This window comes from Chrysoperla carnea, chromosome 5 (assembly GCF_905475395.1).
Source record: "Chrysoperla carnea chromosome 5, inChrCarn1.1, whole genome shotgun sequence".
Lineage (NCBI taxonomy): Eukaryota > Metazoa > Arthropoda > Insecta > Neuroptera > Chrysopidae > Chrysoperla > Chrysoperla carnea.
The window spans coordinates 9771403-9788596 of NC_058341.1; the positions used below are offsets into that span (position 1 = coordinate 9771403).

Consider the following 17194-nt stretch of genomic DNA (forward strand, 5'->3'; position numbering starts at 1 on the left):
ACCCTTTCGAAGGGTTCATTCGATAAAGAGCAACGATGCCACAGACGAATCAATCAGACCTGATTTTGTGTTGGGATTTCCTTAAAATTTTTAGTTTATGTGTATGTATTCAATGAAAATTCATTAATTTAGACTTTGCTGTGCTAATTAAATTTTCTAGGTTCGCTTTCCCTCTGAAAGTGACGGCTCCCCTCGGATATGAAAGTAGAAGAAAAAGTCGTATTTAAATCACTGTCAAATACTACGCAAGAAACAAGGCCTATAAATAAATTAGCCTAGAGCACATACACCAAATTTTTATCTTTATCTGTGTTTTCCTGCTCCCGGAAAGACAGAAGAGGAACAGAACTATCAATGACCACTTAGCATTTTTTATAATTAATAATTTTAAATGCACACGTGTCTTCAATTTAATTTAACAAACTTCAAAACTTAATTAAGAACAAATTAAATACTTATAATTAACAAAAAGATATCTATTAATGGTAATAAAATTAAAATAAACAATCCATAAGCAAAATAAACGAATTAAAACAAAATAAAAAGAGTAAGAAATAAAAATATTTATTTAAATGATTAGCGAATAGAATGAATGATATTATTTTAGTATGCAATTCATATTAGTTAGACATTTTTATTGTTTAAAAAAAACAAAACATGTCCATTCAATGTAATGTAAATAATAAATAAAATAGATAAAACTACTTAATTGATAATAATAATAATAATTTAATATTGTTATTATTATATTTGTATCTTACTTCATTGCGTTGCACTGCATATATTTTTACAGAGTGTTTTGTTAAAAATTTACCAAAAACTAACCGATAAAAACCAAGTGTTTATTATACTCGTTTTCTTTGTTTAAGGAGTAATATGCAAGGATTGAATAATACTAGGGATTTCAATAAAACTTTATAAATACATTTAATTCCTAGATCATCGGTCTTTTTATTATTATTTTAAGCTATCAAAGTTGGCTGAAAAAATGATGAATCAAATAGATTATCCTTTGGATATTTCTATATAAAAAAATCTAGAGAGTGTCGATGATATAAAAACAAAATTTTAATTTAATTATGGGTTAATCGAAGATCCATCATTTCATGAACAGGGACGACAATAGTTAAAGTATTGATGATCGAAGAGCGATATCTATATGATCAAATTTATAAGCATCACTTACACACAATATATTATATATTTTTGTAGTTGTGTGGTTTTGTAAAGTCAAAAATATCTCATTACTTGATTACAAAGCATGTATTTAGTGTATATGTATGTACCGTGTAATTAACCAAAACTTTTTTACAATACTGTAGGTTTAAAAATCAATCCAAAGTTTATATTTTTGGGGATTTAATTACTACTAAATAATCCTAAGATTTGTAAATCTAATAGGTGCAATAGAACGATAAGTTATTTTGGTATCGATTTAAAAAACTTCCTGAATAGGTATCTAATATTATTTTATTTATTTATCAATCTTTATCAACTACTGAACTGCTGAGAATAGCATGAATAAACATTTCAATATCGAATAATAAATAAATATTCATCAACATTTAATATGATTAGAATTTTTAATCAAAAGGATTTCAAGAATATCAAGAACATGAACATATTCCTCGCTATTTCTCACGGTCTGTGCTTTCATGTACATATCGTTTAATGTTCTATATATTAATAGTTGATCAAAACATATTTATAACTTTTTCTATTGTGTAAATTGAAATTAGGTTTCATTGTAAAATAAATTACAAAACTTATACAGGGTGTAACACACTTTCCTTTCAGTATGTTGAAAAATTGATTTCGATAAACTCTTAATATCTTCCTTGACTGAAAAGAAATTTTTTCTATTTTCTAATCAGAATCAGAATATCGGTTGCTTTTCCTTTTTCACATGCTCTAAATTTATTTTATTTTTTTTATAAACTGCGTGTTCACATAGTGTGAAAAATACTCTTTTTCCACTTGTTGCCCGTTGTAAGGAACATCAGCACTTTCATACATCTCTTAAAACTGGTAGGGTCAAAATTATCTACTTTTCACATATTTGTAGACCGAAATAATCTATAAAATAACGGTTAAATACGAAATAATCTATAAAATGACGTAAGGTTTTAGATATAAAGCGGACAATGTTTTGTAAAGCTGTGCGATTAAAATATAAAGATTTTTCTAAACTGTGAGTGGTAGAAGAAATGTTTAAACACAAATACTGCTTCTTGTTTTTGTCAACTTTTGTTTGAAATACATGAATTCTATACATTTGTCACAATTTCAGTTTTAACGTTTAATATACCCGACACTGACCCTCTTGCATTTCGTCACAATATCCGTAAATAAAGTGAATATCGATATGTTCATGATTTGTAAACGTAGCCATTAAATAAATATATAAAGCCACATAATTCCTTAAACTAATGGGTTTTCGACAAAAGTATGTAAGACACTTTCGGTTTAAAATTGTCCAAGGAATATCCTCTGAAACTATGGCCATCGAGTCACGGGACACCCTGTATATCTAAATAATAACAATATTATCCCCATATAGTTAACATTTATTCTTCTCTTGCAAATAAACGATGATGGTATATGCTATATAGTTAAATCTAAGTTAAGCTACATATATGATTGTATATTATTGCTTTGCTAATAGCTTGAGTTGACTATATTGAATCTATAATAATAGCTCTAAACTAATAGTTAATATATATAAAAGTTTTAGTTAACTATTTATTATAAAGTAACTTGTGTAGAGGTATGTCAATGTCCGATATACATATTTCTGATGCATCACAACGTATTAATTACAATACCTACGTGTAAGATATAATCAACACGATTTTATTATATAGAGGTATTGTGTATGTATGCATGTATGTAAAAGAGAAACTTTCATTACTTTAATCTTCCGGTTATCTACCTTTTTGAATTTGAAAAAATTAAATAAATTTATTGTTTATTTATCTATAAATGTTTGCATTTTTTTTTTTTTGAAAATCGATTTATATTATAGTGAATACAATTTAGTAAAAAAGTTCAAGAAAGAAATGATACACAGGGGATGGTAAAATAATAAAGTACGTAACTTACTCATAGTGAACCTTGAATCATCCCTCAGTTTCTTGTTAATTATTAAAATAACTGTAGCTGTATTCGTTCTGTGTATGAGTTTTATTTCTGAGAGTTGCCATAGTAACGACACATGACTCTATTATATGTAAACAATTCAAAATAATTCATACTACAAATAAAACGAATGATTTAAGGGGAATTTTATGAGATAACAGCGCTGCGGTAGATTTAAGTCTCTTCCACGTTCTATGCTCCCTGCCAATAAAGTACTACGAGCAAAAGGTCAACTGTGTCATAAACGTGCCTTGAATTAAAAAATTATATACAGGCTTTTTAACTTGACATTTACAAAAAAATTAACAAATAAGTTAGATACAAAAAATTGTTTCAAACAAAAGTTGAATTATTTGAAAAACTTTATGAATTCCAAATGCATGTTTATTTTTAGGTGAATTGGTTCTAGGTTAAATGATGGCCAACTTTTTTTAAAATGCATATTTTTTGTGATCTGAGCAAAAAATAACAGATATTTTCATTGATTTCTTATGCGAGAACTGTTGTTTTATATAAAAAATTCCTAGAATGGGAAAAAGTGTTTTCGAATGTGAAAAAACACAAAATCATTGAGAATTTATCGAAATTTCTTCCATACATTTTTTTGCAAAAAAGGCAACTTGTTCAGTGATCATCGTGCTTAATTATTATTGACCTAATTGCCTTTATTCTGATTGGCTTTAGTCAAACAAAAAGCAGTTGAAGCTTGGAAAAAGATTTTCAATATTTCACTCACATATTTCCTAAGAAACGGTACCTTCAAGTGAAATGGATGAATGAAAAAACCTGGTGTTGGGTTGGGTGTGATTTAAGGTACACAAGAGTGTGATCCATGGTAAATTATGGTCTTGTAACGTGGATCGAAAATTAGTTTTTATCTTGAACTATATACCACTTAATTCTTATTCATCGTAATCTCGAATTAATGTGATTTCGAATTTGAATCACGGCTAATTTTCTAAAATCCATTGAGAGTGAATTCAAACATTTCTTACTTAAGTATTTTCCATTCAGTTTCATTGTTATATCATTTTAAAATATGAGATTCTACAGTGTAATATGAATTACGCAATGAAATAGAAATTTAGTGGAAACATATTAGAATGTTGAGAGCTTTAGTATTAAAATATTTTCAATTTCTTTTTAAAATATATATAATATTTTTCTTTACATTATTCATATCTTCATGTAAATCCACACACGTATATTTAAATTGTTCTTATTTTGGATAATAAAAAGTCGTTAACCTATCCAAATAAATTTATTCCTCAATCCAAAAAAAATATAAAAGTATAAATAAATATAAATTTTTTGATGATTAAAATAAAAATAGTTCACATTTCACATCAGTCAGAACAGAATAATGTCAGACGAACGGACGGACGCATTGACTTAAGCTTGTGTATTTTATTTATTTCATCTTATAATAAACAGAAAATTCAGCTTACTCATATAAAACTCAACTAAAAATTATTATGTATAGACCGGAAACTAGACCGAAAAATCGATCAAGGGTTTCTTCGAAAGATTTTGATAATTCATGGCCCGCTTTGATAATTAATAGCTAATTAAAATTTAAAAAGTATGATCAGATACAATTTGAGATTGTTACAAATTGTTCGCTACAGAATTGTTGTTTGAAAGTCTTACAACTGATTTGAGTTTTGAGCGATTACTCTCTGTTTCTTTCATAATTCGCAAGACAGAACCCTTTTTGTTAAATGATTAATACATTCGAGCGTACCAAGCTTTCGAGCATGACAACGTCATATTTAAGCAATCGGTCTGAACGTAGCATATTTAAGCATATAACGTAATCATGGTCGTTTGAAAACGAAAAAATTCGTCGAGGGAAAGTTTGAAAGACTTGCCAAAAGAAAACCACTCACCAAATTTCAAGTATATATCGATCAATTTAACAAAAAGGGTGCTATCATTCCCAGATTCCCGGATTATGAATATAATAGCGATACATTTTCTCTAAACTATATCACAAAGAGTTGACTGAAGGATTGAGTTGCGGGTTATATATACAATTACTTATATTTCGTATAAATTATTATAACTGAGAATGTAAGGTACAGAAATTAATCCTGAGTGGTTTCAAACTGGGAATCCTAGACCATTTTTCGGGATAAATTCCGGTCTTATATATGTAATCAGTAATATTTACACACGGGTCAACTAAAAAAAATGTATTATAATATTTTAATTTAGTTATTTTATAAGAGTTCTACTTAAAATAATATGTTAGTTTATTTTCAAATAATATAATTTACTTGATTACATACAAAAAGTTTGTGAAATATTGATGATATAATTATCTATCAGCTGATATTATGTATACCTATATCGATTTAGACGAAAACTTTTTAGACTGTGAACAATTCGATATAGATTTTGAATAACGTGAAGTGATTTATCAAACTTATAAAAACAGAGTTCCACAAGAAACCATTTTGGAGCCTTTGAAGTTCATCTTCTGTAATTTCTATGGACCAAATTTTGAGTGGTATGGAAATAAAAAGAATAGCGCAATGCAATCTTTCAACGTTCAAGCTTCGTCCACATTTGGATAGTATTTAAACATTTTGACATTGAATAAACGAAAAAAATTTTAAAAAAAGCGAAAAGTTGTTAATACTTAGGATTTTATAATCTAGAGGTGACAGAATGAGATGAGAAAACTCTAATCTTATTTTCACTATATAAGCATTTCAATTCAATTTTATACGTAAATTACCGCATTAAACATACTAAATCAAAATTGAATTTTCCCAACGCTTCCACCATCACGATCGTTAATTTTATGTGTTTGTAGCCGTGAGATTAAAGGCCTTAAACGTATCGATCGAGTTCAGTATAGCCATTAATTACTTGAAGGTCGATTCAAGCTTGATGATAAACTTTCCTCCACATTCAGAATTTTACAAATTATTTGTATATTACAGAACTGCTTTGTAGTATAGATAGATATGAGTGTATTCAAATTTGTATGTATGTGAGTGATGATGATCTTTTGTTTCGTTATATTTTAGTCGGTCAATGAACTGTTCACATCATACTTGCAGTATATATATATATATATATATATATATATATATATATATATATATATATATATATATATATATATATATATATATATATATATATATATATATATATATAAATGATGGTTATATGAACAAAAGAGAGGGAAAGACAACATGATGTGTAGGTAAAAGAGAGTGTGGATGCTGCATACATAATATTATTTTAGGTGATGGTGTACGAGTATTTTTGTGATACACGGTGTTTAAATTGTAATCGTTGGAATATTGCTGTTTTTACTATAGCGTTTCTGGTTTCTCGACCTTTTTTTATTTTTCGAGGCAAGAGAATTCTCGCCCAGGAGTCCGACTTCGAGTTTCTGGAGTATCTCGAGAAATTTTGAAGATGTATTTTTGGAATTTTTGCTTTATTACAAATCAGACTGATAGGTGGGCTTAATTAAATAAAATGGTAAGTTTTTAGTTACCATAAATTGCTCTTATTAATTACCAAATACTCGGTTAGTCTATATAAACAGTAAACCGTACTCGACTGGTCTATATGTCCATACATACATTCCCGGGCGATGCATCAAAAATGCAGGGCTATGTACATTCGATAGAAACGCAATTGCAATGTCGTTACTTATTTCGACAGGGAATAGAATGCTGTCGCATGCATCTTCTAAACAATTCTTTACATTAAAGAAAATGGTTGCAGCCAGTTCTGTAAGGCATAACATCAGATCCCCAAGGAGCCATTATTTACGTAAATAAAACTCAGCTAAAGATGTAAATGGAAAGTTGTGTGCAATAGTATTAAGGTAAAGCAACTAATGAATTATACGAAGAATCAGTCAGCAAGAAGCTACTTGTGAAAACTAAATTCGGAGTAGCATATTGATCTACAAATCTCCAAGTGAGTCGAAAGGATCAAATTGGATCGAGAGACAGCCGAAAAAGTTTTATTTAGTTGTTCTCTATATTACTATTTTGATACAGATCAAGAAAAAAATTATTTTCTAACGTTTTGGTTAACGATGTATGAGCATGGTAGTGGGGGCACAAATTTAAAAATAGATATTTTCAATTTTGATGATAAATTTATATTATTACTTGACGATATAAGACGAAAAGTAAGAATAAAATTTTTCGATATCTGGCTTAATTTTCAAAATATCGAAAATTGAAAATTTTGTTTAATTATTTAGCTTTCGATATTTCGAAAACCAAGACACATATCGAAAAATTTTATTCTTATTTTTCGTCTACATTCATGAAGTTATAACAAAATTCATCATCAAAGTTGAAAATAAGATAAAAATAATTTCAACCCTTAATCTACCCTGCTCTTACATCCCTTATATGGACGGTGACACTTAGTTTTTTTCTTTTCTAATTCATTGCTAATATGTTTACTTTCTATTAAAAAGTTTTTTTTTAATTTGTTTTCATTCATTCCAAATGAAAATTATCAAAAACTTCCAAAATATGTCGGTTTTTTGATATTCCTCCATAAGAGCCAATGTATTTTATATCGATTTTTAATGACTTTTTTCTTAAAAATTTGCACGGATACCTAAGCTGAAATTTTAACCACATATTCTTTGAGTAAAAGACTACATTGTTGTCATGCTCATACATCCTTAAGAGTACAACGTTTGGAATTATCATTTACATTTTTTTTGGAAAATTTCTCTTTCTAAGTTGCTGGAATAAGAATTGCTTACAATTGAATCGTATGGCGTAATGGATAGTGTTATAGGTGGCCATGTAACTTATTGGAGATCTAATTTAGTTAAAATTCAATCCATAACTAATTTTATAGAGAACACCTGGTATAAATACGTACAAATACGTATTCAAGTATTTTAAATACATTTATTTAGTATGTTGTACTGGTATTTGGGAAGCAACGAACCAATAAAATAGTATACTATATAACTATATAATAATAATAATATATATATTTCATGAACTGTATCTCTCTGTCTCAACTTACAAATAAATAAACATTACATTATTATTACATGCATCTTCTTGAATTTAATAACAATTATACAGTAATAATTGTGTTTATTTTAGTAGGTTTTTTGGTTAAAATTATTGTTGTTTTTATTCCTTTTTTGGTTTTAAGTAATTTGAGAAGTATCATATTACATTCATGTACCTACACCACATTAAAATGGGTTTAATTACAGATCGAAACATTATTTTTATTTACTTTTGCATCGAAAGGTGTTGAAAAGTAAATCAGTTTTCACTAGAATGAGGAGAAATTTGCGCATTTTCGTTATAGCTAACTTATCGAAAGCTCGTTTTAACGAAAATGATAAGTATAATAGTGGCAAATCATAAACGGAGTGAAATATCAACCTGATTTTGTAAGAAATCTGGAAATAACTTATTGAAAGCTCGTACTAACGAAAAAGATAAGTATAATAGTGGCAAATCATAAACGGAGTGAAATATCAACCTGATTTTGTAAGAAATCTGGAAATTTTCTGCACTTTTGGAAAGGAATCCGCAATATTAGATAGGAAAATGGCTTTCTGTGATACTTTTTCAAACTCTGACCCTGAGAGCTTTTGATCAGATTAACTCGAAAGAACATTTTAATGTGGGTTGGAAAAAATTTCACAGAAAGCCATTCTCTTATCTAATCGGGGTCCTTTCTGTAAACGAATGAACAAAGTTTTTTTCCTCTAATTTAAACAACAATGAAAGGCATTCACCCCCCACTAAGGCTGGTCTTATTATGATGATCTTGAAGTAATTTTTACGTTTTTATTCACCATAACTTTTTTCTTGGGAAATTGCCGAAATGATCGAGGTAATAAATTTAAATATAGTATTGTAGGTTTCGAAGAATACTATTTTGATTTGAATCCAAAAATAAGAAAATCATCTTGAGAACTTTCTATCAGGCAGTTAAAATTTGTATAGATGAAAATCTTGTGGCATATAAAAAAATTTGGCCACGATCTCAAAACAATTAAAAAGAAATCGTCATTCTTTTGTATCCTATACCAACATAAATCATATTAGAGAAAGGTCATTTACACCATCAAAAAACAACCAAATACTTCCTCCCAAAATAAAATAAAAAAAACTATGCCAAATAACTTCACATAAACTACTTTATGCATATGAAAGTAAAAAAAAAAGAATTAACAAAAAAAACGAAGTTAAATAACTGTTTTTTAATCATGATGGGTTACTTGGTAAATTTGGTAGTCTTAAAAAAACAGCTATAACAAAAAACATGTCTGACGTCACATATATTTCGTGTTGATTTGTATTCATCTTTTCACGTTGTTGTGTGTATACAAAATATACAAATCGGTAAAGCGATGCACGATTTTCGACAATTTTTTTTTTGGTTCTACAGGAGAAGAATTTAATTCTAATAATGGTAGCATTATTAGAACTGTGGCCACCTGACAAATGGCAAAAAATAGCGCCCTAAGGTTCTTCAGCGAGTTTTGATACAATAAAATACATATACAATTTGAACTAAAGAGAAAAATTCCACGCAAATCGATGTTTATCGATGCTATCAGAAAGCCTATGAATCAGAATATTTTTTATCGTTACTATATGCTTAAGAATTCGTGATTATTTCAGAAAGCCTTTGAATCGGGATTTAAAAATTATACGTTTTGTTGAGAATATGTTTGTGAAACACAAAAGAATATAATGTTTTCAACATCTTCAACATTCTAGGGCCATGACCCATGTGGCTCAATATTTAAATTCAGACCTGGCTATATGTAAATCCAAGCTATCTATATTGGGTGAGTAATAGATCGGATCCAAAAACTGCAAGAAACTTTTTTCGTAAAATTTTATCCTTCATATCACTATGCTCTTCACTGCAATAGTTCTGGCGATTCTGCAACTGCCTGATTCTCCTAAGAAGAAAGTTTTTTTGCATTTTTTGGATTCGATCTATTACTCACGAGATATAGATAGCATCGTTAATTATCATGAAATTTTCGTAAAAACTACGCGTCAAATTGATTTTTATTATATCAAGTGAAGAGATAGAATATGAAATTAACTTGAATTTATCCTAATTTTCATGAGATTTTATTTTTTCTCAAAAATTACAATTTCACTTTCAGTCGAGCAGTTCTTAAAATGGCAAAATGATAATAATAATCCAAGAGAAAATTATTTGACTTTTTGTAGTTAAAATAGAGATTTAAACAGTGGCTCGATTGCCAAATTTATGTAAATCGAATTTTTCACCAAAATTATTTTCCAATCCCCTAAAGAAGCAACAATATTTGTATCCTTTCAAAAGCTACATTTGATTTCTCTTTTATATAATATATTGTAGTATTTATATCTGAGATTGGACCTTTAACACTTCCCTGTGATACACCCGATTGAATGGGAATAAATCTCTTCGCGAGGAGGATTGTAGACCAACGCTAGTGAGAACCAATGTTGATTTTCTAATTTTCCTAATCATGTTTATGAGGTCGTGCTTAAGCAAAAGATTTCTAACAGAGATCAATCTCGAATCGAATTCCATCTATCATACGGAATCCTAAAATACTGCTATCTTTATTTACACGACTGTAACTAAATAATAATACAAAGTATAATAATAATAAACCAATTCATTCTTTTATAATATGTTTTGTAAGTATATATATATATAGATAAAGTGTATATTATATTTCTTCATGGGTCATTGGGTCAGTGGAAGAATTTGGGCAACACTCTTCAACAAACCAAAACTTACGTTCATTTATTTTTATTATTACAATAATAATAAATAATATAATCATACTATCACGATTCTTCTTTCAGCTGCTCTAATGTAATATGTAATTATTGTTGTTATATGTGTTAGCCGCAGCCAGCCAGCCATTTGTTATTGTTACTGTCTGTCATGAATATTTGTTTGTTATCTAAAATGTTTTTGTTGAAGTAGCATGTTATTGTTGGATTGTTATTTAGGTAAAAAATGCATGAAATTATGTGGGAATTTGGATAACTGACAAGTTTTTAGTTAGTTTAGATATAACAGATAATATAATTGTGTGATGTATTTACTTGAAATATGCAAATTTTTTAGTAAGATGCATAAACATTGGTGCATTTTGTTTAATTATTATACCATGCATATATGTAATATGCAAGGTATACTAAGTTTAGTCCCAAGTTTGTAACGCTTAAAAATATTGAAGCTATCAACAAAATTTTGGTATAGATGTTCATAAAATCACCTAATTAGTCCATTTCCGGTTGTCCGTCCGTCCGTCTGTGGACACGATAATTCAAAAACGAAAAAAGATATCAAGTTGAAATTTTTACAGCGTCCTCAGGTAGTAAAAAGTGAGGTCGAGTTCGTAAATGAGCAACATAGGTGAATTGGGTCTTGACCTATGAATCCGTAGGACCCATCTTGTAAACCGTTAGAGATAGAACAAAAATTTTAATGTAAAAAATGTTCCTTATCAAAAAGTAAACAACTTTTGTTTGAAACATTTCTTCGTAAACATAACTGTTTACCCGTGAGGGCGCAAATTATGCGTAAATGGTATAGTATGTATTATATAAATTGTATATGTATGTGCAATGTGATAGAGTAATTAACACTATTTATGCTTGGTATTTCAACAATTAACTCAGTCAATTGTTTATTTTCACTTCTTTAGCTTTTGATATTTCGAAAACCGAGGCAGATATTGATGAGTTATTCTTAATTTTCGTCTAGATTCATGAAGTTATAACAAAATTCATCATCAAAGTTGAAAATAAGGTACAAATAATTTCAACCTTAAGTCTAAAATTACCTTCTTATCTTCTAAAAAAATACGATAATTGGTCATTGCTTTCATATTATTGAAACTACTGAGCCTAAAATTTATAAGAACTATAAGAACGTATATACATCTTAAAAATGCTAAATTTTTTTTTTGAGAAAGTTATACCTATTTAATTTCGGCTATAATTCTTCAAGGACTATAAAAATTAAAAAAAAAAAAAAAAATAAGTGTTTTAAATGTTGAAAGAGTTCTTAGAACTAATTTCAATCTTTTAAAAATTATTTAATGTTTCTTTATGTAATAAAAATTTTATTCAGCAGCTGTATTGCATTCATTTGGACCACAAATTGCCTAATAAGAGACATACATCATTCTATGTTCCGATTTCTCATAATGCAAAAGGGAATTCTTAGAATCCAATCCTCCAAATTACTTAACATGGTGTAAGTTTACCACATAAAAGTTTAACTACCATACTCAGACCTATACGGAGGTAATATTGATTTCAATATAAAAATTTTCGAAAAATTGCATTCTTACTTTTCATCTTATGATGTCAAGTTATAACACAATTCACTATCAAAATTGAAAATATATACTTTTTTAAATTCGTGTCCCTACTCCGTGCTCATACATCCTAAATTAGTCGAGCCCAAAAGGTTTTTTTAGTTTTCAATAGTTTATTAAGGTTTATCTATGAAAATCTATGAAAACATATAATCCATCTACCGTTTTCCCATAAAACCAATGTTAAGTATGCCTACTTTTGAAGTCATTTATTTATCTAATAGACAACCCATCTAGAATTTTTAGAATTGATTTAGACTTAGTCCAACTTCATTTAAAAAAAAATCAGGCTTTTTATTTAAAATACCCTTAGTGCTTAAAAATAAAAACAAAAATAATTAGATAAATTAGTTTTAAAGATTATTTGACAATTCGAGATCTTTTAGCATATAAAGTAACATTTTTTTGGTCATTTACTGGAGTTTCTGCACATTTTTAACAAAAATGTATGACCAAATGAGAAAAAATAAAGTTAAAAAAAATATCCTATACTTTTACATTGAGTGCTTTAAATAAATGGTGGAATCGCAAGGAAATCCTTTGCATATCCATTCTTATCATATACAATACATTTATTTGCACCTCCACCATGACTTATATTTACTTTTTATTAAAGTTTCGAATTGATTTTTGAGTACATTTACAGAGGTTACTCGAGTATTTCCTACCATATTATGTTTTTTAAAGTAATAAATTCTTCAAATGTTATTTTTTTTTAAAATAACAATATGATTATTTTCATTATATATATATTAGTCACCATAATTATTAAACATTAATTATGACGCAATATCATAAATTTTTTTTTCTCTACCATTAATCTTTAATTACAATAAATTATCATGCTCACTCAGCACAGTTTGATGATGATAAGTACATAATAATAATGAGTGAAGTTTGGTCTGCTGTGAAGCGAGCGGAGAATGGGAAGAATTTCTTAGAAATAAAGAAGAAAAAAAAATACATAATTTGGGTCACCAAAACATAACTTGAAAGTAAATAATATTATACATGAAATTCACACGTACACTACGAAAAAAAAAAAACTTTATATTAATAAACAAACCATATAAGAAATAAATCATTTTAATTTGTGAAATTTAATTTTTTTTTTTATAATTTTATGTTCAAGTCAGTCTTTGAATGTCATTCCGTTCATTTAGTTCCGTATAATTAATTTTGAAATGGAATCATATATTGGAATAATATTAATATTGCTTTTATGTAATAACCTGTTTTTTTTTAGTTAAACGTTTTCTCATTATTCTGTTCTTTAAAAAACCGCAATATTCCATGTTTTTTAAGCTTATTATGAAAAACATTGCAAAGTTCAGTTTTTTACAATTAATTTTACTGGGATACAAAAACTATGCTTTTATCAGCTCTCAAAGTGAGTCAAATAAAATCCAGTTCGATTTCAAACCCATCAAGCTGGATAAAGTTCAAAAAAGAGTTATAATTTGGTAACGTATAATTTTGTATACTAATCGTTGATGCATTGTAAGAGAACAGTTAATAGTCCAAGTTTCTGATAAATCCCTATCAAAATTATTTAATATTTTATTTAAACTGTTTGGTAAAAAAATCAATGGGATCATTTTACTCACCTATTCTTATAAGGCCAGTAAAATGATCCCTTTTGAGAAATATCGAATAGTTTAAAAAATTTAAACAAATCAAAAGAAATGCCAATATTGTGCAACACTTGAATAACGAAACCAAAAATATTTCGACATGAAACATATCTCGTTTGGCTATAAATTACATTTTTTTGTTAGGGGGGTCATTATAGGACACCTTCCCTTACTTTTAAGGCCATTTCCTTAAACTACCGCTCTTTATGTTTAAACAATGTTTTTCAGTTCGGTTGAAACTTAAGGCGGAGATTTTCTCAAAAATATTTTATGCTTGTTCATTAGAATTAAAATTAGAATATGTTAAGCACAGAAATCTTTTTAAATTTTATTGTTTTCATCCAGCGAGTTCGACAGAAACAAGCTATGGCCGATGGACAGATAGTTAAGAGATAGGCTCTATCCACAAGAGACTAATCATCAAAAAATCTTTGAAGATTAAAATTTCACGAACAAATCTCAAGAGAGTCAGATAACAGTATTATTACAATCAAGATATTATGGTTTAATAAACAGCTATATATTATTTTAAAAAAAAGATGAATATTTTTAGGCTAATAGCGAACGAACAAGCCTAGCCAGGCAGCTAAAACTGTAAATTTCATTATATAAAAAAAAAAGTGAAGTAAGTGTTTTTTTTTTTTTTTTAAATAATATAATCAGTGACTAGAACAACAAACAACAACAAAAACAAACGCGTCATTGAATTAAACCTAATATTAACCTAGATTTAAAACAATGTATAAATGATAAAGTTTTGTACCTTGATGTAAAAGTACCTTCCATCCAGTTTCTTGAAAGATATTTCAAGGGAAGCAGGGTTCGAAAATATCCGATATTTATTATAAATATCAAAATATCGGATATTTTTGATATATATCCGATATATATCCAATATATATCAAAATTTTGATATTTAAAAAAAAAACTAAAATGTTTTAAAGGTTTTATTTACTTAGGCACTTCAAATCAGACAAATGAAACCAACGATTTTTTACAATTTTTTTAAGGGGTAATATAATCAGTGACTAGAACAAAAAAATCGAGAAAAAATTTTTGTTCCCTATTTCGATAAAACTCAGTATATAAGGTAATTTTGACCCAAAAAGTTCAAAAATCGGGTTTATTTAATTGTTGGAAGCATAATTTCTGAGATATCCTCCATAATCGTCCATTAAGAGCAATTTTCTCCGAAAATACGAATCCTATCGTCTTATAAACCCAATTTTTGAATTTGTTGGGTCAAAATTACCTTATGTACTGAGTTTTATCAAAATCGGTGACAACAAAATTTTTTCGATTTTTTACAATTTTTTTAAGGGGTACCCCTTTGAAAAAAATCGAAAAAATCGAGAAAAAATTTTTGTTCCCTATTTCGATAAAACTCAGTATATAAGGTAATTTTGGCCCAAAAAGTTCAAAAATCGGGTTTATTTAACTGTTGGAAGCATAATTTCTGAGATATCTTCCAAAATCGTCCATTAAGAGCAATTTTCTCCGAAAAAAATAGATATATAATACGTAATTTTGATATATAATACGTTACATACATTCGTAAACTAAATATTGACAAATATCTTGTCTAGTATTCTTAATTAAAGAGAATTGAAAAAAATACACTCGAACCAGGACTCGAATTTTGATCTCTGGTACAACACTTTCTACTATCAACATCATAAATATAGTAAAAATATAAGGTTGAATGGCCTACCAATTCTCTTAACTATATTATATTTTTACCTCTTAAACTGACTTTGAATGTGAAATAACACCACACATACATAACTGACATTAGATGGAACGAACGTAGTACAACGTAGTAAAGTACTCAGTGACTGAGGCTGAATTAGCTAGAGCTGCTGGCTTTCTTAAACACGTACAGAGAGTATGGACCAAGGTTATTAATAAAATATTTTTATTACAGTGTTTCGTGAATTCTATATCAAGTCATTTACACCGATTAGTTTTTGTTTATTGTTTTGTTATTTAAGAAAATTGTTTTTTTATTTCTCTGATGTTGTAATTACTTGTTTTGTATTGTTTAAATAATACATATAATAATAACATTTAGTTTTTATTGGTCCTTAAATAAGTTTTATTGGCTCTTAAAGAATTTTAAGTCGTAGTTAGGTAGTTAGCGAAAACCTTGAAACATTTAGGATATTTTTATTGGAAGTTTACATCGTTGAGTTAGCAACACTAAACACTATTTTTTGATAACCGATTTGCCATTTCATAATTAATAAATCCACGCTAGAACAACGCTTACAAATTGTTGAAAGTTTTTATTTCAATGAAATATTTTTATGAAAATTTTTATTAATTGAACCTAATAATTGGCCTCTAAGATCGAGCGACTTAAGCTCCTTAGAATATTTTCTTTGGGAATACGTAAAGTAACTTAGTTCACATATTGATGAATTATGGCCCTAATTGCTGCAAAAAGTGTGTGGAAATTCTGCAACCAGATTGCGTCATGTACGCCAAAATCATATTCAAACATTAATGGCATAAAACTATTATTCCAATAAAACTAGTTTCATTGATATTAAAATTATTTTTTAACCCCCGAACGTAAAAGCGGTCGTTATAAATTTGCTCACTGTCTACCTTTTTATCTGTCTGCCTATCTGTCTGTCTGCCTGTGGCATCATAGCGCCTAAACGAATGAACCGATTTTGTTTTTTGTCTTGATTAAAAGGTAATTTAATGGAGAGGGTTCTTACTTATGTTTCAAGTGCGAATTTAAGGTTCCATACCCGGCGAAATTAGGCTATGATCCTCAAAATCGGTTCAGTTTGGAGAAGGCTCTAAGAAAAACGGTAATTTAATGGAGAGTGTTCTTAGATATGTTTCAAGTGCGAGGTTAGGGTTCCTTTATCTACCCGAAAAATTTGTCAAGAGTTTTTAAAATATGTAAATTTCATTTGTCTTTGTTTTATTTTAATTTAAAATTGCGAACCTCTAAAAAATATCCCTTATAAGAAAATTCATCTAAGAAAAAAATGATTAAAAATCGATCCAATCCTCCAAGTAT

General features: G+C 28.1%; 1 protein-coding gene across 4 annotated transcripts in view; it reads right to left on the reverse strand.

Annotated features, from left to right (window-relative positions):
- Positions 1-17194, reverse strand: part of LOC123299586 (ABC transporter G family member 9) — a 153009-nt gene that overhangs the window by 11636 nt on the left and 124179 nt on the right. The window lies entirely within an intron of this gene.